The sequence below is a fragment of the Canis lupus genome, chromosome X (assembly GCF_003254725.2).
Source record: "Canis lupus dingo isolate Sandy chromosome X, ASM325472v2, whole genome shotgun sequence".
NCBI lineage: Eukaryota > Metazoa > Chordata > Mammalia > Carnivora > Canidae > Canis > Canis lupus.
This window is the reverse complement of record NC_064281.1, coordinates 32644038-32666506: the sequence shown is the minus strand read 5'-3', so window position 1 is coordinate 32666506 and position 22469 is coordinate 32644038. Positions and strand designations below refer to the sequence as shown.

Here is a 22469-nt window from a genome sequence, read left to right as displayed (position 1 = left end):
AATCTGCCTTGAGACCTGCCAGTTTTCTGATAGAGGTTATCTTGTTCTTCTGGGGGAACAGGGGTCATGAGACCATGGTCTCCATCATATTCAAACTGGGAGGAAAAGCCCGTACAACAAGAATCCCGTTTGTTTTGGCAAGAGGAAAGGATTACAGAATTCAGACACAAAGGAGCAAGACTGGGGAGAGAGTGGAGTATTTTCCCAGCCTGAGGACAGCGTTTCAGCAAGTATATTTCCTACGAGTCTGGTCAAGAATAGAAGGTTAGTACCTATTCAGGAAAGTGGGCGATCACCTCCAAACACACTCATTCTCATCTTCCCATTGCTTTGTTACTGCCATTATAAACCTAGATCTTCCCCCACGATAGGAAGGCACTATGACATTCATTTCAATATCCCAATAACCTAGCACACAGCCTGACACATAGTGGAAAATAAATCTTTATTGAAAGCTCAAAGATCTAACATCCGAGACCTTCCTACCCCGGCCTTCCATGTCTTACCTCTATACTTCCCATCTTTGCTGTCTAGTTTCTCTGTTTTTCTTCCTTATCCACACCTGTTTGCCTTCCTTATCCATGCCTGTTTTCCTTAATAATAGCACCCTTCAGTTTCTCTACCTGTAAGCTCTAAGTCTACAAAGTCATGTTTTCCAACGTTATTTCTTCTCTTTTTCTAAAGTCTCCCTTACTCTGCGTTCTCTCTTACCATCTTACATTCAAGTGCAATCGCAATGGAGTGCCTTTGCTGCTTTTTTGTTTGTTTTAAGCTGTTAGGTACTTAGACTAAACTTCTTACCTACCCAAAATCCGACATTCCCCCCAAATATGAGTGTGTGCCCTGAAATAATGTATCTCTTCATACAATATGATCAACCAAAAGTATCTCTAGAATCATATCTTCACCCATCCACTCAACTCATATTTACTGTGCATCTACTATGTAGTGGGCATTGTGCGGGGACCCGGGATTACAGACAAAGCAAAGTTACTACCATCAAAAATGCCATACACCAAGGAGTGGGCAAAGGGGAGAAGCAAACAATAAAGTTACTCAATGCTGTAACAGCGATTTGTACAACGTGCCTTTGGAATGACAAGACCTCCATGGGGCGGGAGGGACATGAAACATCTCACCAGAAAATGACAATTGAATGGATTCTTGAAAAAAAGACTAAGAGATTTCCAGGAAATAATAATAATAGGAGAAAAACACACAAGATGAATAATTTGCTATGGATTGTTAATTTGTACCTCCTTTATCTTGTGATGCATCATTCTACAGGCAGATAGTGTCTAACACACCTCCAGGGTTAAGAGTTCACTTTCCTGATAGCTCCAAAAAAAGTACAGGGATTGGCTCTGCAGGGTTCTGTGTCCATTCCTGAACCATTCACCAAGGCCTGATAGGTCGTGTATTCTAATCGGCTACACTGGGTCTTGGGCCCATCCCTGAAAAAATCACCATGGCCAGGTAAGTTGTAGGTTCTCATTGGCTATACAGGGTCAAGCACCCATCCCTTTACCAACACTGTGGCCAAGTAGGTAGTGTATTCTAATTGGTTCTGCCAGGATCATGTGTTGATCCCTGATCCAATCATCATGACCAGGTAGGTAGTGTATTCTGCTTGTCTATGCTGGGTCATGCACCAATCCCTGTCCAGTCACCATGGCCAGGTAGGTAGTGTTTTCTGATTGGCTAACCCAGGTCATGTGCTCATCCCTGAACCAATCACCATGACCAGATAGTTGGTGTATTGTGATTGGCTACCTGAGATCATGTGCCCATCCTTCTCCAATCTCCATGGACAAGTAGGTAGTGTATTCTGATTTGCAACCTGGGGTCATGTGCCCATCCCTGTCCAATTTCAATGGCCTGAGAGGTACTGTATTCTGATTGACTACCCTGGGTCATGTGCCTATCCCTCCAATCACCATGGCCAGGTAGGTAGTCTATTCTGATTGGCTACCATGGGCCATGCACCCATTCCTTCCCAATCACTATGGCCAGATAGTGTATTCTGATAGGCTATATTATGTCCTGTGCCCATCCTTGAACCAATCACCATGGCCTGGAAGGTAGTGTATTCTGATTGGCTACTGTGGGTCATGTGCCCATCCCTGTCCAATCTCCATGGCCAGGTAGGTAGTGTATTCTGATTAGCTAATCCAGGTCATGTGTTCATCCCTGAACCAATCACCATGACCAGGTAGTTGGGGTATTCTGATTGGCTACCCAGGATCATGTGTCCATCCATGTCCAATCTCCATGACCACATAGATAGTATATTCTGAATGTCTATATTGTGTCATGTGCCCATCCCTGAACCAATCACCCTAACCAGATAGGTAGTGTATTCTAATTGGGTACCCTAGGTCATGTGACCATCCCAGTCCAACCCATCATGGCCAGGTAGGTACTGTATTCTGCTTGGCTGCCCTGGGTCAACTGCTCATCCCAGACCAAACACCATGGTGAAGTAGGAAGTGTATTGTGATTGGCTACCCAGGATCATGTGCCCAACTCTGGACCAATCATCCTGGCCAGGAAGGTAGTGTATTCTGATTGGTACCCTGGGTCATGTGCCCATCCCTGTCCAATCTCCATGGCCTGGCAGGTAGTGTATTGATTGGCTGCCCTGGGTCATGTGCCAATCTCTGAACCAATCACCATGACCAGTTCAAGGTAGTGTATTCTGATTGGCTACCCTGGGTCATCTGCCCATCACTGTCCAATCACCATGGACAGGTAAGTAGTGTTCTGATTGGCTACCATGGGTCATGTGCTCAACCCTGTCCAATCACCTGGCCAGGAAGGTAGTATATTCTGATTGGCTACCCTGGGTCATATGCCCATCTCTGAACCAATCACCTAGACCAGGTAAGTAGTGTATTCTGATTGGCTACCCTGGGTCAGGTGCCAATCCTGGGCCAATCATCCTGGCCAGGAAGGTAGTGTGTTCTGATTGGCTACCGTGGGTCATGTGCCCATCCCTGTCAAAGCACCATGGACAGGTAGGTTGTGTATTCTGATTGGATATAGTGGGTCATATGCCAATTCCTGTCCAATCACCATGACCAGGTAGGGCATGGATTTTGATTGCCTACCATGGATCATGTGCCCATTGCTGTCCAATCACCATCGCCAGGTACATAGTGTTCTGATTGGCTGCCGTGGGTCATGTGCCCAACCCTGTCCAATCACCATGGCCAGGTGAGTAGTGTATTCTGATTGGCTACCTTGGGCCATGTTTCCATCCCTACACCAATCATACTGGCTAGGAAGGAAGTATATTCTGATAGGCTACCCTGAGTCATATGCCCATCTCTGAACCAATCACCTAGACTTGGTAGGTAATGTATTCTGATTGGCTACCCTGGGTTATGTGCCAATCCTGGACCAATCATCCTGGCCAGGAAGGTAGTGTGTTCTGATTGGCCACCGTGGGTCATGTGGTCATTCCTGGCCAATCACCATGGCCAGGGATGCAGTGTTTTCTGATTGGCTGCCGTGGGTCATGTGCCATTCCCCGAACCAATCACCCTGGCCAGGGTTAAAATATATTCTGATTGGCTACCCTGGGTCATCTGCCCATCACTGTCCAATCACCATGGACTGGTAAGTAGGGTTCTGATTGGCTATCATGGGTCACGTGCTCAACCCTGTCCAATCACCTGGCCAGGAAGGTAGTATATTCTGATTGGCTACTCTGGGTCATATGCCCATCTCAGAACCAATCACCTAGACCAGGTAAGTAGTGTATTCTGATTGGCTACCCTGGGTCAGGTGCCAATCCTGGGCCAATCACCATAGCCAGGAAGGTAGTGTGTTCTGATTGGCCACCGTGGGTCATGTGGTCATTCCTGGCCAATCACCATGGCCAGGGATGCAGTGTATTCTGATTGGCTGCCGTGGGTCATGTGCCATTCCCCGAACCAATCACCCTGGCCAGGGTTAAAATGTATTCTGATTGGCTACCCTGGGTCATCTGCCCATCACTGTCCAATCACCATGGACTGGTAAGTAGTGTTCTGATTGGCTATCATGGGTCACGTGCTCAACCCTGTCCAATCACCTGGCCAGGAAGGTAGTATATTCTGATTGGCTACTCTGGGTCATATGCCCATCTCAGAACCAATCACCTAGACCAGGTAAGTAGTGTATTCTGATTGGCTACCCTGGGTCAGGTGCCAATCCTGGGCCAATCATCATAGCCAGGAAGGTAGTGTGTTCTGATTGGCCACCGTGGGTCATGTGGTCATTCCTGGCCAATCACCATGGCCAGGGATGCAGTGTATTCTGATTGGCTGCCGTGGGTCATGTGCCATTCCCCGAACCAATCACCCTGGCCAGGGTTAAAATGTATTCTGATTGGCTACCCTGGGTCATCTGCCCATCACTGTCCAATCATCATGGACTGGTAAGTAGTGTTCTGATTGGCTATCGTGGGTCACGTGCTCAACCCTGTCCAATCACCTGGCCAGGAAGGTAGTATATTCTGATTGGCTACTCTGGGTCATATGCCCATCTCAGAACCAATCACCTAGACCAGGTAAATAGTGTATTCTGATTGGCTACCCTGGGTCAGGTGCCAATCCTGGGCCAATCATCATAGCCAGGAAGGTAGTGTATTCTGATTGGCTACCGTGGGTCATGTGCCCATCCCTGGCCAATCACGATGACCGGGTAGGTAGTGTATTCTGATTGGCTCCTCTTTGTCATGTGCCCATCCCTGCCCAATCACCATGGCCAGGTGAGTAGTGTATTTTGATTGGCTGCCATGGGTCATGTGCCCATCACTGTCCAATCACCATGGCCAAGTAGGTAGTATATTCTGATTGGCTACTCTTTGTCATGTGCCCAACCCTATCCAATCATCATGTCCAGGTGAGTAGTGTATTCTGATTGGCTGCCGTGGGTCATGTGCCCAACCCTGTCCAATCACCATGGACAGGTGAGTAGTGTATTCTGATTGGCTATCTTGGGCCATGTTTCCATCCCTGCACCAATCATACTGACCAGGAAGGAAGTATATTCTGATAGGCTACCGTGAGTCATATGCCCATCTCTGAACCAATCAGGTAGACTTGGTAGGTAGTGTATTCTGATTGGGTACCCTGAGTCATGTGCCAGTCCTGGACCAATAATCCTGGCCAGGAAGGTAGTGTGTTCTGATTGGCCTCCGTGGGTCATGTGCCAATCCCTGAACCAATCACCATGACCAGCTATGTAGTGTATTCTGATTGGCTACCCTCGGTTAGGTGCCAGTCCTGGGCCAATCATCCTGGCCAGGAAGATAGTGTGTTCTGAATGTCTACCGTGAGTCATGTGCCCATCCCTGTCAAATCACCGTGGCCGTGTAGGTTGTGTATTCTGATTGGATACGGTGGGTCATGTCCCAATCCCTGTCCAATCTCCATGACCAAGTAGGGCATGGATTTTGATTGCCTACCGTGTGTCATGTGCCCATAGCTGTCCAATCACCATCAGCAGGTGAGTTGTGTATTCTGATTGGCTACCTTGGGCCATGTTTTCAGCCCTGGACCAATCATACTGACCAGGAAGGAAGTATATTCTGATAGGCTACCGTGAGTCATATGCCCATCTCTGAACCAATCACCTAGACTTGGTAGGTAGTGTATTCTGATTGGCTACCCTGGGTCAGGTACCAATCCTGGACAAATCATCCTGGCCAGGAAGGTAGTGAGTTCTGATTGGCTACCGTGGGTCATGTGCTCATCCCTGCCCAATCACCATGGCCAGGTGAGTAGTGTATTTTGATTGGCTGCCATGGGTCATGTGCCCATCGCTGTCCAATCACCATGGCCAAGTAGGTAGTATATTCTGATTGGCTACTCTATGTCATGTGCCTATCCCTGTCCAATCGCCATGGCCAGGTAGGTAGTATATTCTTACTGGCTACCCCGGGTCATGCACCCATCCCTGAACCAATCATCATGACCAAAATGGTAGTGTATTCCTATTGGCTACTTTGGGTTATGTGCCCATTCCCTGAACCAATCACCATGGCCAGCGATAAAATATATTTTGATTGGCTACCCTGGGTCATCTGCCCATCGTTGTCCGATCACCATGGCCAGGTAAATAGTGTTCTGATTGGCTACCGTGGCTCATGTGCTCAACCTTGTCCAATCACCTGGCCAGGTAGGTAGTGTATTTTGAGTGGCTACTCTTTGTCATGTGCCCATCCCTGCCCAATCACCATGGCCAGATGAGTAGTGTATTTTGATTGGCTGCCATTGGTCATGTGCCCATGGCTGTCCAATCACCATGGCCAGGTAGGTAGTATATTCCGATTGGCTCCTTTTTGTCATGTGCCCATCCCTGTCCAATCACCATGGCTAGGTAGGTAGCATATTCTTATTGGCTATTCCGGGATAGTAGTCTATTCTGATTGGTACCCTCATGGTCATGTGCCCATCCTTGAACCATTCACCATGGCCAGGTAGGTAGTGTATTCTGATTGGCTGCACTGGGTCATGTGCCCAACCCTGTCTAATCACCATGGCCAGGGATGCAGCATATTTTTATTGGCTACTCTGGGCCATGTTTCCATCCCTGGACCAATCGTGCTACCCAGGAAGGTAATATATTCTGATTGGCTACCCTGGGTCATATGCCCATCTCTGAACCAATCACCTAGACCAGGTAAGTAGTGTATTCTGATTGGCTACCCTGGGTCATGTGTCAATCCTGGGCCAATCATCCTGGCCAGGAAGGTAATGTGTTCTGATTATCTACCGTGAGTCATGTGCCCATCCCTGTCAAATCACCATGGCCGTGTAGGTTGTGTATTCTAATTGAATCTGGTGGGTCATGTGCCAATTTTGTCTAATCACCATGACAGTGTAGGTAGTGTATTTTGATTGGCTACCGTGGGTCATGTGCCCATCCCTGAACCAATCACCATGACAAGGTAAATAGTGTCTTCTGATTGCCTACCCTGGGTCATCTGCCCATCGCTGTCCAATTACCATGGCCAGTTAAGTAGTGTTCTGATTGGCTACCATGGGTCATGTGCTCAACCCTGTCCAATCACCTGGCCAGGTAGGTAGCATATTCTTGTTGGCTACCCTGGGTCATGCATCCCTGAACCAATCATCATAGCCAGGAAGGTAGTGTGTTCTGATTGGCTACCCTGGGTCATGTGCCCATCCTTGAACCAATTACTATGAACAGGCAGGTAATGTATTCTCAATGGCTACCCTGGATTATGTGCCCATCCCTGTCCAATCTCCATTGCCAGGTAGGTAGAGTATTCTGCTTGGCTACCCTGGTTCATGCACCCATCCCTGAACCAAGCACCATGGCCAGGAAGGTAGTGTATTCTTATTGGCTGCAGTGGGTCATGTGCCCATCCCTGTCCAATATCAATGGCCAGGAAGGTAGTGTATTCTTATTGGCTACTCTGGGTCATGTGCCCATCCCTGTCCAATCACCATGGCCTGGTTGTTAGTGTATTCTGATTAGCTACCCTGGGTAATTCGCCAATCCTTGTTCAAAAACCATGGTCAGGTAGGTAATATATTCTTATTGGCTGCAGTGGGTCATGTGCCCATCCCTGTCCAATATAATGGCCAGGAAGGTAGTGTATTCTTATTGGCTACTCTGGGTCATATGTCCATCTTGTCCAATCTCAATGGCCAGGTAGGTAGTGTATATTCTGATTGGGTATCCTGGGTCATGTGCCCATCCCTGACTCAATCACCATGGCCAGGTAGGTAATGTATTCTGATTGGCTACCCTGGGTCATGTGCCCATCCTTGTTAGTTTGTTTGGGAGGGATATGATTAATAGATTGACAGCCTTGTGCTCGCTTCGGCAGCACATATACTAAAATTGGAACGATACAGAGAAGATTAGCATGGCCCCTGCGCAAGGATGACACGCAAATTCGTGAAGCGTTCCATATTTAAAAAAAAAAAAAAAAAAAAAAAAGATTGACAGCCTTACCTGAAGTAGAAGGTATAGTCCTACAGAAGATGCTAGGAAAGATGTGGACTTAAGTAACAAGTCAACTACATGTATGCAAGTGTTTCCCTGAAAATGAAAATCTCATTTTTCAAAATAACACATTAAAATTAAAAGGCTTATAGAAAAAAATAGAGTTGGGCTAGATCACACAAAACTTTTACAACTTTATTAGTAGAGCATTGATAAAATTAAAAAATGAATATCTCGGGCAATAACTTGGATATCTCAGACATACATCTTGGTATGGTAAGAGGCTGCCTCTGCGGATATGAGAAATGCAAGGAACCAATAGAGAGAAAATTTTGGCATGTAGAGCTGAGATGATGCAGATGGAAGCAGAGTGCTAAGACAATAGGATACTTATTAAGCTGGCAAGAGGAGGAAGTGCCGTCTTTCTGAAACAAGAACCATGCAAGGCTGGGGTGCATCTTGGGGAGGAAATCTGGGGTGCAGACCCTCACCTTTAAGTTTTTTAAAATAAAACTTAAGAGGGTCCTCACTGGGGTGCTTGGGTGGCTCAGTCAATTAAGCCTCTGTCTTTAGCTCACCTCATGATCTGAGTCCTGGGATCAAGCCCACCATAGAGCCCCAAGTTGGGCTTTGCACATAGCAGGGAGTCTGCTTCTCCCTCTCCCTCTGTGCACATACTCTTTCTTAAATAAATAAAATCTTTTTTAAAAATTTCATTTATTTATTCATGAGAGACACACACACAGAGAGAGAAAGAGAGGTAGAGACACAGGCAGAGGGAGAAGTAGGCTCCATGCAGGGCGCCAGACATGGGACTCGATCCTGGGTCTCCAGGACCAGGACCCAGGCCGAAGGCAGTGCTAAACCGCTGAGCCACCGGGTTGCCCTCTTTTTTTTTTTTTTTTTTTTTTTTTTTAAAAAAAAGGAGGCTTCTGACTGTGCAGCAGGCAAGTTGGGTCCTTTGTCCTTTCATGCTGAAGGTTATAATTATACTCCAACACAACTTCCACATTCTAGTGACATTGTTCCCCTATTTGCAATCGCATATGAGCTACTTGTTATGCAAAACGTGTTCTAACAGGAGAGATAGTGTGTATTTTTTTTATTAACTTTCAAATATTTATCCAGCACCCATAGTCTAATCCAGTCCTTTTTTAAAAAATTCTAATTATTTGCTAATGACTCCCAGATTTATATCTCTGGTCTGAACATTGCCTCTGAATTCCAGACCTTCTCCAGGAAACTGCTTCACACCCTCACTTGGATGACTAATAGGAATCTGAAACTTACCTTGTATAAAATCCAACTCTCGATGTTGCCCCGGATCTTCCCTTTCTGAGGTCTTCCCTATCTTGTTTAGTGCCAACTCTGTTCATATTGATGCTGAACCAAAAAACCTGACGTCATTTTTTACTTCCCTCTTTCTCATGCTCCACATCCAAGCCATTAGCAAATCCTGTCTATTCTACCTTCAAAACACTTCTGGAATCTGACCACCTCTCATAACCTGCGCTTCTCCTATCATTTGACAGTCACCATCGCGTCTGCTGCGTTATTACAAACAGCCCAACCCATCTCCTTGCTTCTGCCCTTTGTCTCCCATAGTCTGATTCCACTGAACTGTTTCTTCCCCGATAGGTAGTTCTATAACATCTTGACATTAAAGTCTCACAAGATGACTGTAAATCTGTAATTCTGTTTTGTCATGGAGATAGTCTATTCCTATCAGTACCCAACATAAAAGAAAAGGTCTGAAAAGTAAAATTCCAGTGAAGCTGCATGGCACCGAAATACACATGATCATAATTATGGAGTAGCACGTTGGTGTCATGGGGCAGTTCATAATTAAATATTAATGAGATGGGGAGAGACAATGTGCTATAAGCTCATAACTGGTGGTTGGGATGTCTGGGTCTAAAGTTTGGGCAATTCTGCATTCCCAGCCCACTGACTGGAGCACCCTTGGGGTGGGAGGCGTCATGTTAGGATAGTTGGTGGGATTTTCTCTTCCTATACCTCCTCTTATCTTCTGGTTCACCTCTAGGCCTTTGACATCAAGGATGGCCAGGGGACCAAGGATAGTTGGGTTGCCTAAGGTGGCTCCATACCCTCCCTCTAGGCATCAGGGAATGGTTTCTTACTAAACCAAACACCAGAGCAGAATCATCTGCTCTGGAGGTATTGATTTTGTTCACATGAGTTTCATTATTCCTCTTGAAAGTCTTTCAATCTACCAGCTGCTCCCACCAACATCAGGGCCCCCGGAGGCCCAGTGTTTCCTCATTAAAACTTTGTCATGGGGTAGAACAGTTGAGATAATGTGGAATTTCAAATGAGAGCCCTGTAACATTCCAAGGAAGAAAATAAGTATCGTGGAATCAGTTCTCTCCGGTAATAACAAGCATCATTCTATTCATTCTTTCTTAAGATCTTTACATGTATCTTTGAGATTCCTCTTAGCAGCTCTAAAAGATAAGGTCGGTGTCTCATGCCCACTTTACTGATGAGGAAACTGAGGGTCAGGAAGTTTAAACACTTTGTCAATGGGCATATAGCCAATTAGCAAAAGAGCCAGCGAGTTCTATTCTTCACAGGTTTGGTGCTTGTATTAATTAGCCTTAGTCACAAACTGCTGCCCCACAAGTCAGTGGCTTACAACTAGAATCGTTTACTCTCCTGTATCTGTGGGTTAGATGAGAGTCAGCTGATTTAGGCTGAGCTTGGTTGGCAGTGATTCTGCTCTGTTTAGTCTGTTGCGATCTGGGATTATAAAGCTGGTGCCGGCATGGCACGCTCCTCTTCTGGTTAGTAGAAGAGCAATACACAAGAGCAAACTTGCAAAGTCTCTTGTCAAGCTAACAGCTGACACAGCATCATTTCCACCTCCTTCTATTGGCCCATTAAAGGCCTTTGGCTGAACTTACAGTTAAGGAACAGGAGAGTGCACCCCAGCCAGGGAAGGCAATGCAAAGTTACCCGGCTAAGAGCATCCATATAGGAAGAGATAAGGAATTGGAGTCATTGATGTATTCTCCCCCAGGGTTCCTCTCCATTGCACCAGGCAACTTCTTCACATGGGTTTCTCATCTACGTTCTCATTCCGTATGGCTGATACAATGGATGTCCATTCTGTCCTCAAACTGGAGTCAAAGGTCACAGCTATCCCACTGCATTCCTCCTGGATGGTCTTGTCTGGGTTATTAACTCAAAACTATTATGTCATCTCTCCTGGGAGACCTACCTCTAAAACACAGGGGAGAGGCCCCATCTAAGTTCGCAGCAAATCTGCAACACAGAAATCCCTACAAATCAGAAGAATTGTGAAACTCCTACAATAAGATCATTATACAGCCATGAAGGGTGGGTCATTCCACATGTCTGAACCATCCTAACTGGACACTTATTCTCTGATGGCTCTTTTCCTGCATCCAATTCATTCGATCATTTTTTTCTGTTGAGTACCTACTGTGTGTCAAGCATTGCATGAGGTACTTGAGATGCAACGATAAGCAGAGTAGCCACAGGCCCTGCCTTCACAGAGGTGTTGTTTCCCCCTCCTGGGTAATTTAGTACATGCTGATACGCATTCATGAATTCATGTCGTGTTATACATACTCACATTTGCATAACTTATTTGCATCTTAACAAGAGTTTTAACCCCAAAGGTGACCCTTTTTGTCATGTCTGGTCCTCATGGGATAAGGAACACTTTCTGAGCAGGAATGGTTTTCTGTAGTGTGTACATCACACCCTCTCACCTGTCACTGATACCAAGTTCCTAAAATGAAGGCCGTCTACCCACAGTGGAGGGACTCAGAGGAAACCCTGCCTGGTAGGTGAAGGTCAGTTGATTATCCCAGGAGACGATTTTGTGAGTACTTAGTACTCCTCAATGAATCCATACACAAATATCTTTAAGTACCTGCTAAGTGTTGGGTCTTGAAAGACTGTAGGCTCTGCGGTACAACTGCCCAGGTTTGAGGCCACATCCCACCATTTATGAGCCATGTCACCTCTCTGGCCTCTCTTTCCTCATGTGTAAAAATGAAGATCACCAGAGTAATTGTTCATAGAGTTACTGTGAAGTTTAAGATAATCTATACAAGCACTTAGCACTGTGCTTGACACATTGTAGACGCTGAACAAATGCTTAGCTGTCATTATCTTGTCTTGTAAGCACAGTTGGGTAGAGGAAGGGTCCAAAATAAATTGAACAAATTATTCCTGTCTTTGGGAAATGAATAATCCATTTCAAGAGAGAAGGCATATATTAAGCAACAAGAAAGAAATCACAGGATGATTATATTAGTTAAGGTTCTTTTATTTGCGAGCAACAGACATTAACTTTGCCTTATTGAAGAAAAAAGATTGAGTGGAAGAGCAAATGCATTGTAATCGTTCAGGGGTATTCCTCACGCAAGCTGGAGAACAAGTGTAGCTCCTAAGCCTTAAACAGACAAGAAGCAGGCCAGCCCTAGAAATTCAACAAATAGTACTGGTTGTGGATCTTGGGTCTCAAGTTTAGCCAGGAGGGTGCTTGAACTCCTACACTTCCCAATCTCTGGGTCTCTATGTCCCCAGTTTCAACTTTCCAGGAGGAAGGACCTGATTGGTTCAGCCTGTGTTAGTTTTCTACCTCTGGACGGATTCATTAGCATGGTCTCACAGGAGTCTTGGCAGGCCTCTGGGGCACCACCTCCGATGTACTGGAAGTCTCTCCCTAGATTTGAATGGGGAACTCATTGAATATTTGGCTTCCTGTGACCTCTTTGCCCTTGTCTCCCACAGCGCTCCAACACTTAATCTTGCTTTTCTTCAAAACAGCCAGGCACCCTATACTTTAGGAACTTCCTACTTGCCATTCTCTTCTTTTAAATAACCCCGGAAATCACTTATTTCCTTCAAATGTTTATTCAAATGTTAGGAAGCCTTCCCTGATGAAATTATTTAACATCACAACACATTCCCACCTGCCCCCCACTTCCACACACACGCACTTACCCATACACATGAACACTTCTACTCCCTCCTTCTGCCCTCTATTTTTCTCTGAAGTATTTTTAACCTTCGGTACCTGTTAGCTACTTCGACATAACAAAACCCTGCAAACATAGCAGCTGAAAACAACCACCATTTCCTTTAGCTCAGGTTCCCGAGGGCTGGCTGCACAGGTCTTCTGGCCTAACCTGATTCAGCTAATCTCTTCTGGGCTTGCTCATGCATCCATGCTCAGCTGGCAGGTCACTGAAGGCTGAGTGATCCAGGACGGCTCCATTTACGTTTCCAGTGGTTGGCAGGCTGAGAAATCTCTGTTCTCTTCCCACCGTGTAGCTTTGTCATCTTCCAGCAATCTTGCTTGGATTCATTCACATAGTGGTCTCAAGGTTCGAAGAGCTAGCACTTTCCAAACTTCGCTTGCGTTTGTGTCTTATTTGCTAATGTGCTGTTGGCCAAAGCACGTCACGTGGGCAGCCTAGTTTTAAGAGATTGAGAAAGAGATTCCAATCCTCGGTAAGAAGAGCTGCAAAGTCATACCACAATATAACATGGGAGAAGGGTGTACAAACAGGTGTGGGAGGTGTTTGTGGCCATGCTTGCAATCTACCACGTTTTCTAACACCACGTGTAATTTCCTCATTTATTTTGCTGATTGTAAAAATGACTTGCCACTCATTCCTGAATCCCTGCCACAAGGATAATGCAGGGGGGTGCAGGGGGGTTGTATGGAGCAATCAGTTTCAGTTTCCCTGCCCACACTGAAGAATGGGTGTCTGTTTATGCGAAAAGTTTTCTTCACAGTCTGCCCATCAGTTACCACATTTGTATGTTACTGCTTCTGTGCAGTCTTTTAACTGTTTTAATAGTACAATATACTAACTACCCTAGCAATTGCACAGACAAAATCAACATCCCACATGAACATTTAAATGAATGCAAATCAACCTAATGGCCTCTCCTGGAGGGAGCATTATCATGCAATGAACATTTGCTCTAGCTCATATTATATATGCAGATGAGATTTTAATTTTGATATACTTTCACATGGACATATTTTCAGTTCGATGCAAATCTACTTATAGCATATCATTAAGCCGTTTTCTAGTGTGTGTACGTGTGTGCTTGATACTGATAGCGACAATGAGGTTTAAGTTTCAAAATCTCAGGTGTTCTATTCTGCTGACCACTTCCCCCCATGCCAGCCTTATTATGGAGCACTTTGTTTTAAGGATGGGGACGTGATGTCTTTCCCTTCTACAGTTTTTTTTTCCTTTCCTTTCTATTCTCCAACCATCTTCCACCCTCTCACTTTCCACGATGTCACCCTAGACTTTTTGGTTTAAGATATTACAAAGGCACAATGTTGTCATTATTATTTATAAACTCACTTGAAGAAAGGTAGGGAGGGAATGAGGGAGTGGAGAAAGCTAAAATTAACTGGACCCTTGCTCTGTGCCAGGCATGAACACCCTAGACTAGTCTTCTGCGGTAGATATTACTGTGCTGCCCATCTTAACAGCTAAGGAAACAAAGGCAATAAAGAGCTTAAGAAATTTACCAAAATTCATAGAATTACTAAATGGCCCACCTGACACCGAACAAAGGGTCAGGTATGTGGGAACAAAACTTTTCTCAAACCTTAGCAAAGGTGAACTGGAGCAGAACTTTTTGAGGATGTCATTAACAACCTCTCCTGGGAAGTATTTACATTTCTGATACAAATGTTTGGGCACTTTTCTGATAAATGTTGAGATTTAGAGCCCTGTCTGGGAAGGGAAATTTCTGCTCCCAATGCATTGACCACACAGCCAACCATCTTTCTCGTCTGTGTCCTAGAACCAGACCTTCTTTCTATTACCTAGTTTAACATCAGGATCTAACCACACTCTCACCCTATTCAAAGATCTCTTTCAATGGCACACTCATTTTGCTGGGAGAAGTGTAAATGTGTACAATCAATTTGGAAAACTTGTTGGCAGTATCTCCAAAAGCCATGATTATGCAAGCCATAGGACCCAACAACCCTACTCTTGGGTATATACCTAAGAGACACTGCACATTCTACCAAAAGCCTCGTACAAAAATGGGTCACAACTGCATTCTTTCTTTTTTTCTTAATTTAATTATTTTAAGTAATCTCTACACTCAATGTGGGGCTCAAACTCATGACCCCAAGATCAAGAGTCACAAGCTCTTCCAACCAAGCCAGTCAGGTGCCCTCACAACTGCATTATTTCTAATCAGCAAATGCCAGAAGCAATTCTAATGTCCAAGAATACAGAAATAGACAAGTAAATTGTGGTGTATTCATACAGTGGAATACCACGCAGCAATAAAAACAAATGAACGACTGCTAAACAAAAAACACGGATGCTCACAGGCATATTTCCGTAGAGTAAAAGAAGGCCGGCACAAAAGATAACATATGCTATAATTTCCTTTACATGAAGTTCAAGAGCAGGCAAGATTCATTAGTGGTGACCTGCATGAGGTAAAGCAGTATTGATAGGAAAGAGGGATAAGGGAGATTTCTTGTGTGGTGGGAATGTTCTGTACCACAATCTGGGTTGTGGTCACACAACTGTAAAAAAAATCACCAAGCGGTACACTTAAGATTGATAAACGTAACTATCTGTATGTTACGCTTCAAAAAAATAAATTCCTATTCCAGAAAGATTCTTCACCTTTCCTTGCCATAAGTTTGAATAAAACCTTTGACATGTACTGATGATCAGTGCGTCTGAGAAACTGCTTTAACATGTGACCAGCTCTGCTGTCATGTGCTTTACAGTCACTGAATAATAATGCCCTTTTGCTGTTATTTATCTAGCCAGAGAGCAACCCATTCTTTGCTGCTGGACTTAAACTCCCCTTTCATCGCCAGTGTATTTAGGGCTTGTGTTAAACATCAGGCTCTCAGATTAGCAGTTGACTTCCATCCACTCACAGTACTGTTGGCCGGTTAGACAGGGATCTCCCTGTCCTATATGTCTGTGTTTCCCCACAGTTCCCGCCTCAGTGCAATGCACACTGAGGGGCTGTTGAATTAAACCACAGCAGAAGTTGCTTCATATATTTCACTCAACTTTCTCTCTGAAGAGAGGAATGTTTTTAAAAAATATTTTATTTATTTATTCATGAGAGACACACACACACACACAGAGAGAGAGAGAGAGAGAGAGAGAGAGAGAGAGAGGCACAGACACAGGCAGAGGGAGAAGCAGGCTCCATTCCATGCAGTAGCCTGACGTGGGACTCGATCCCACATCTCCAGGACCACACCTGCGGGCTGAAGGCGGCACTAAACTGCTGAGCCACCCGGGCTGAGAGGAATGATATGGGGCGAGTTTAGCATGCATATGTTTCCCTCTAAGCATTCCTGGCTCTGAGATTTCCTTTCCCCCTCATCTACCAGATGCCCAGAGAGTGTAAGGTGATGCTAACAGCTGCAACGTATTGCCAACAGGCCCATACGGGATAGAGAGAACCATGCCATTCTTCTCTATGAGTAAGTCTGAGATATTTGCCTTAAAACGTACACTCATAGCAAGTTCTTTGGATTATTCAAGTATGCACACACACACGTATAGATGCAAATAAATCTCAGATATATATGAGATATATTTACATACCATACAATTTACCCATTTAAAGAGTACAATTCAATGGTGCTTAGTATACTCACAGGGTTGCACAACCATTATGATCAATTCTAGACCATTTTCATCACTCCACAAAGAGACTCCATACCCATTAGCACTCACTCCCCATTTTCCCTCAATCCTTCAGTTCTAAGCAGCTAATAATCTCTTTCTGTCTCTATAGAATTGCCGATTTGGGATGTTTTCATATGTAGTGAAATATGTAGTGTTTTGACTGGCTTCTTTCGCTTAGCATCATGTTTTCAAGGTTTACAACACACATCGTAATGTATATCAGTACTTTCCAGTTGACCCTTGAAAAACCTGGGGGGGAGGGGCCCTACACAGTTGAAAATCTGCATGTAACTTTTGAGTCTCCCCAAACTTAACTACAAAGAACATACCATTGAGCTTTACCAATAACATAAACACAATCAACACATCTTCTATGTTACATGCATTACATGCTGTATTCTGACAATAAAGTAAAGAAGAGAAAATGTTATTAAGAAAATTATAAGAGAAAATACATGTATAGTATTGCACTATATTTATAGGGAAAATATGCATATAAGTGCACCCATGTAGTTCAAACCCATGTTGCCCAAGGGTCAACTGTATTTTGCTTTGACTAATAATATTCCATTGTATGAACACACAATAATTTATCTCTTTATCAGCTGATGGACATTTTAGTTGTTTCCACTTTTTGGCTGCTCTAAATAATGCAGAGTTCTTAGGAACATTTATGTACAAGTCTCTGTATAGACGTATGTTTTCATTTTTCTTGGGTATAAAGCCAGGAGTAGAATCACTGGATCATATGATAACTGTATGTTTCACCAACCTTTGAGGGTTCCAATTTCTCCACATCAGCACTTGTTATTATCTGGGCTTTTTTTCAATTATAGCCATCCTAGTGAATGTGAAGTGGTATCTCATTGTGGTTTTGATTTGCATCTCCCTAATGATTAGTGATGAGCATCTTTTCCTGTGCTTATTGGTCATATGATACCTTCTTTGGAGAAATGCCTATTTAAATCCTTTGACCATTTTTAATTGGAGTGTGTTTGGATGGTTCTTACACAGAGCAAAATCAAAATATAAAACTTAAGAAGACATGTGATTCCCATTTCATTATCACTCTCATATCTCAGAGTGATAAGGCCAATATACAAATAACGGGTTTGGGACTATCAGGCAGGTAACAGTATAACATAACAAACATAAAACAATGCACAAAAAAAATCTCAATGAAGTATAATTATGATATATTTTTATCTATTTGGAAAACAAGTTAATTCTAGTCCTGCAAGACTGCACATTTACCTCAAACATTAGCAGCACTCCATTTATTCGATTTTCTTTCAGCTAAAAACCAAGGAACTGTTAAATTGCCAATAGGCGTTCATTTTGTCAGAACTGAGATTAAAGCACCCAAGAGAAGTTTAAGCAATTCTTTTTCACTGGGTGGCTATTATTAGGCAAATTGTACTTTGCTTCTCAATATTTCTTATAAAGACTCTTTTCTGATTATCCCCCAATACAAACCCATGCCACATCCACGAGTTACTTGGCTTCATTTGACCTTATTATGAAAACAGAAAACCTATGTAGCATCTGAAAATATCTCTAAGATTAGTAACATCTGTTGTAAAAGAGTCTGCTTAACTTTCTCCTTTTTTTGTTTTTGTTTTTTGTTTGTTTGTTGTTGTTTGAGAAGCCTGGAGAATTGTCTGTATTGCACTGCTCAGTAGACAGGCATCAACTCCCGAACCTGAAAGAGTCCTGGCCACACCACATCACAAGGGATTTTTATGCTAAAGAAGTATGATTCTGCTAACCAATCTGCAGCAAACCAAATGCTGCATCCCATGGGGCCTGATGATCTCTTGCTGACCCACAGTAAGTATTCCCAGGTCACTTAGGGTTCCTGTTACTAACTCTGCAGAAACAGTCCCTTTACTAGGGTCTACTCAGTATTCTTCACTGCTCCGGTGAATTATCCTCTGCTGGACTGAAGTTTTTCCTTTATTTATTTAATGTTTTAGATATTTACTTACTTATTTATTCCAGAGAGAGAGACACACACAGAGAGCAGAGGGAGAGGCAGAGAATCCCAAGCTGACTCTGCACTGAATCTGGAGCCCTGACGCGGGATGCAATCTCACGACCCTGAGATCATGACCTGAGCCAAAACCTAGAGTCAGATGCTCAACTGACTGAGCCACCCAGGTGCCCCATGATGTTTTTCCTTCAACATCCAGGACATCTGGGGCAGCCCGGGTGGCTCAGCGGTTTAGCACTGCCGTCAGTCCAGAGCCTGATCCTGGAGACCCGGGATCGGGTCCCACGTCGGGCTCCCTGCATGGAGCCTGCTTCTCCCTCTGCCTGTGTCTCTGCCTCTCTCTCTCTGTCTCTCTCATTCTCTCTCTGTCTCTCATGAATAAATAAATAAAATCTTAAAAAAAAAACATCCGGGACATCTAAGTTTCCCTAGATGCAGCATTGACAAGAGCAGCAAGCATGTGTCCTCTTTATTCCTGCTCATAAGTTGTTTTACAGAACTCACAATCCTTACAATAAAGTATCTGATGGGAGATTCTCACTTCCCGAGGCCTCCCTATATATGGAATAATGGCTTCTGAAAACTAAAGAAAGTCACTCTGGAGTAAAGGCCAGGTAGACCATTCCCTTTTCTTTCTAAGACCTTAGAATCAAAGTAGTTAGAGTGTCAACTTGAGAGGGTCAGATCTGACTTCAAGCCCACATCTGCACCTTTACTGGCTGTGGTGCTTTGGGTGGGTTTATGTGACAAGTTCTAGATTTCAGTCTTCAGAATCTTAAGCAGGAAGGGAATTTAAATGAATGTTAAGAGCACACAGAATGGCCACAGTAACTTCTTGCAAGACACATCTATGAAGGCAAAGGAAACAAAAGCAAAAATGAACTATTGGGACTTAATCAGGATAAAAAGCTTCTGCACAGCAATAGATAACAGTCAAAAAACTAAAAGACAACCTAAAGAATGGGAGAAGATATTTGCAAATGACATATCAGATCAAGGGCTAGTATCCAAGATCTATAAAGAACTTATTAACTCAACAGCAAAGAAACAAACAATCCAATCATGAAATGGGCAAAAGACATGAACAGAAATTTCACCAAAGAAGACATAGACATGGCCAACAAGCACATCAGAAAATGCTCCGCATCACTTGCCATCAGGGAAACACAAATCAAAACCACAATGAGATACCACAAAACCACAATGAGATACCACCTCACACCAGTGAGAATTAAAAAGACAGGAAATAACAAATGTTGGAGAGGATGTGGAGAAAGGGGAACCCTCTTGCAGTGTTGGTGGGAATATGAACTGGTGCAGTCACTCTGGAAAACTGTGTGGAGATTCCTCAAAGAGTTAAAAATAGACCTGCCCTATGACCCAGCCATTGCACTACTGGGGATTTACTCCAAAGATACAGATGCAATGAAACGCCGGAACACCTGCACCCCGATGTTTCTAGCAGCAATGTGCACAATAGCCAAACTGTGGAAGGAGCCTCAGTGTCCATTGAAAGATGAATGGATAAAGAAGATGTGGTCTATGTATACAATGGAATATTCCTCAGCCATTAGAAATGACAAATACCCACCATTTGCTATGACATGGATGGAACTGGAGGGTATGATGCTGAGTGAAGTAAGTCAGTCAGAGAAGGACATGGTTTCACTCATACGGGGAATATAAGAAATAGTGAAGGGAATTATACAGGAAAGGAGGGGAACTGAGTGGGAAAAATTGGAGAGGGAGACAAAGCATCAAAGACTCCTAATTCTGGGAAACGAACAAAGGATTGCAGAAGGGGAGGTGGGTGGAGGGATGGGGTGACTGGGTGACGGGCACTGAGGAGGGCACTTGATGGGATGAGCATTGGGTGTTATACTATATATTGGCAAATCGAACTTCAATAAAAACAAAACAAAAAATAAATAAAATAAAGAACCAGCTTTTATATATATAAAAAGAGCACACAGAATAAGCTTTGAAAGTGTTGGCTGAAGTCTCTATGCTGAACTTCTGATGACACTTGCAGGGCACATGGCAGGGTGGTCCTCTTCCACCACCGAGGCTGGCGAGACAGCTGCCCCACACCCTGCCTTCCCGACTTCTATCTTGACATTTATGGTTGAGAAGTGTTGATCATTGCCCGGTATAGTTTGAATTACAAAATACAGCCATATTTAACAACATTAAAAAGTAGTGATCATGGAGACCACCCAGGTATGCTCTTAAAAAGTGAGAGAATCAAAAAAAAAAAGTGAGAGAATCCCTCACTTTTTCCCTTCTGTTCCAGTGCTCAAATATATACTTAGAATTTTGGATGCCGGCTGTCAAATGGGAGATCACCAGATGTTCCCATGGTAAACAGTTACTATAGGCATAACAATTAGGTCTGGGGGCGGGAGGGGGGGGAAGAACAAATAGAATTGAGTGGAATAAATATCGGATAAGATACTAGGAAAACTATATTCCATGTCCAGATCCGCCAACTTCTCTCTGGTAGGAGCTGGGGCAAGGCCCTGAACCTCCTCTAACCTCAATAACCTCATCCAGGAAATGAAGGAATTGGCCCCATTAGTAAAGCCAGTTCCTATATATACATCACTAAAATTGGTTCCTGTCATAGCTAAAAGCAAGATTCAAAGTGTTTGTGGAAAATTATTAGTTCAGTCCTGTCCTCTCTCCTTCTTTCCCAGTTGTGCCCCTTTAGGGGAAAGTGGGCTAATTAAAAAGGATTTATCTCTCCCTCTAAACTAGAGCATTCAGGCTGTGCTCTTTGCTGAAGAAATTAAGGAATTACAGACCTCCTGCCTGCTACACACATCTCCTAATGCAGGCGTTCCCAACTTGTTGAGGTAGACAGCACTTGTTTTAAAAAAGGTACAGTCAATAGGTATTTGCCCTCAATATTTATACAAAAATTTGAGCTGAAATATCTTTTATTCCATTAGCTCGTGAGCTCCTGGAGGGCATCTTTGTGCTTATTTTAGGGCTTAGTGGCACATGACATATAGTAGGAACTCAGGATTATTACAAGAAGGTGTCTAGTAATAAAAAAAATGAGAAATAGATGCATCATTTAAAAGTGATTTTATAAAAAATTAATTAAAAATAAAAATAATTTTATAATTTTGTATTCTTTCCTGCCAGAATCCAGACGTCTAACATCCTAAAGTATTGTTTATTTGTACAGCCTTTTCCAGCTGTGTTAAATCCATAGAAGTGCTGCTTAGTCTTATCATCAAATGCCAAGAATTCATCCTGTAATAGCTTTCCTGATCTCTTATGGAAAATGCTGCTAAAAACAGACACCCGCCATTTTTATTTTGTGTGTGTGAGGAGGAAATAAACAGGTTAACATCCATCACCCTGGGAATATTTTTACTTCTGGTTTTTTTGTTCTTGGTTCTAACATTTAAAAGATAAAATGTTTGGATAGAATGCTCATTTGATATAAGTTATATATGCATAAGACACATCTCTGATTATATTACATAGTCCAAACATCTTCATTATACTTGAATGTAGAAAGAGCAAACAGCTCACATGGATATTTACTCTGCAAGCAAATACCCAAGATAAGCATTGCATCCAGTCACTGGTCATATCTTCTCTTGCCTTAGGAGTCTCTATTGAGCACTAAATTGTAGAGTTTGGCACATCAGTAGAAAAAAAAAATGCCTACAGACTTGAAATTTTAAAACAAGACTCGCCCTTTATAAGAACTGTTTTGAGGAAGGAAGAAGGAGCCAGAGGCTAGGTACCTCCACATTGTAATCCCTTAGCAAATCAAA

The 22469-nt window shown here is 43.5% G+C and overlaps 1 non-coding gene across 1 annotated transcript; it reads left to right on the top strand.

Moving 5' to 3' along the window:
• Window positions 1-7833: 7833 nt before the first annotated feature.
• LOC112655936 (U6 spliceosomal RNA) lies at window positions 7834-7940 on the top strand. The gene has a single exon (XR_003133972.1). It is a non-coding gene; the product is annotated as a U6 spliceosomal RNA (small nuclear RNA).
• The last annotated feature ends 14529 nt before the right edge of the window (window positions 7941-22469 follow it).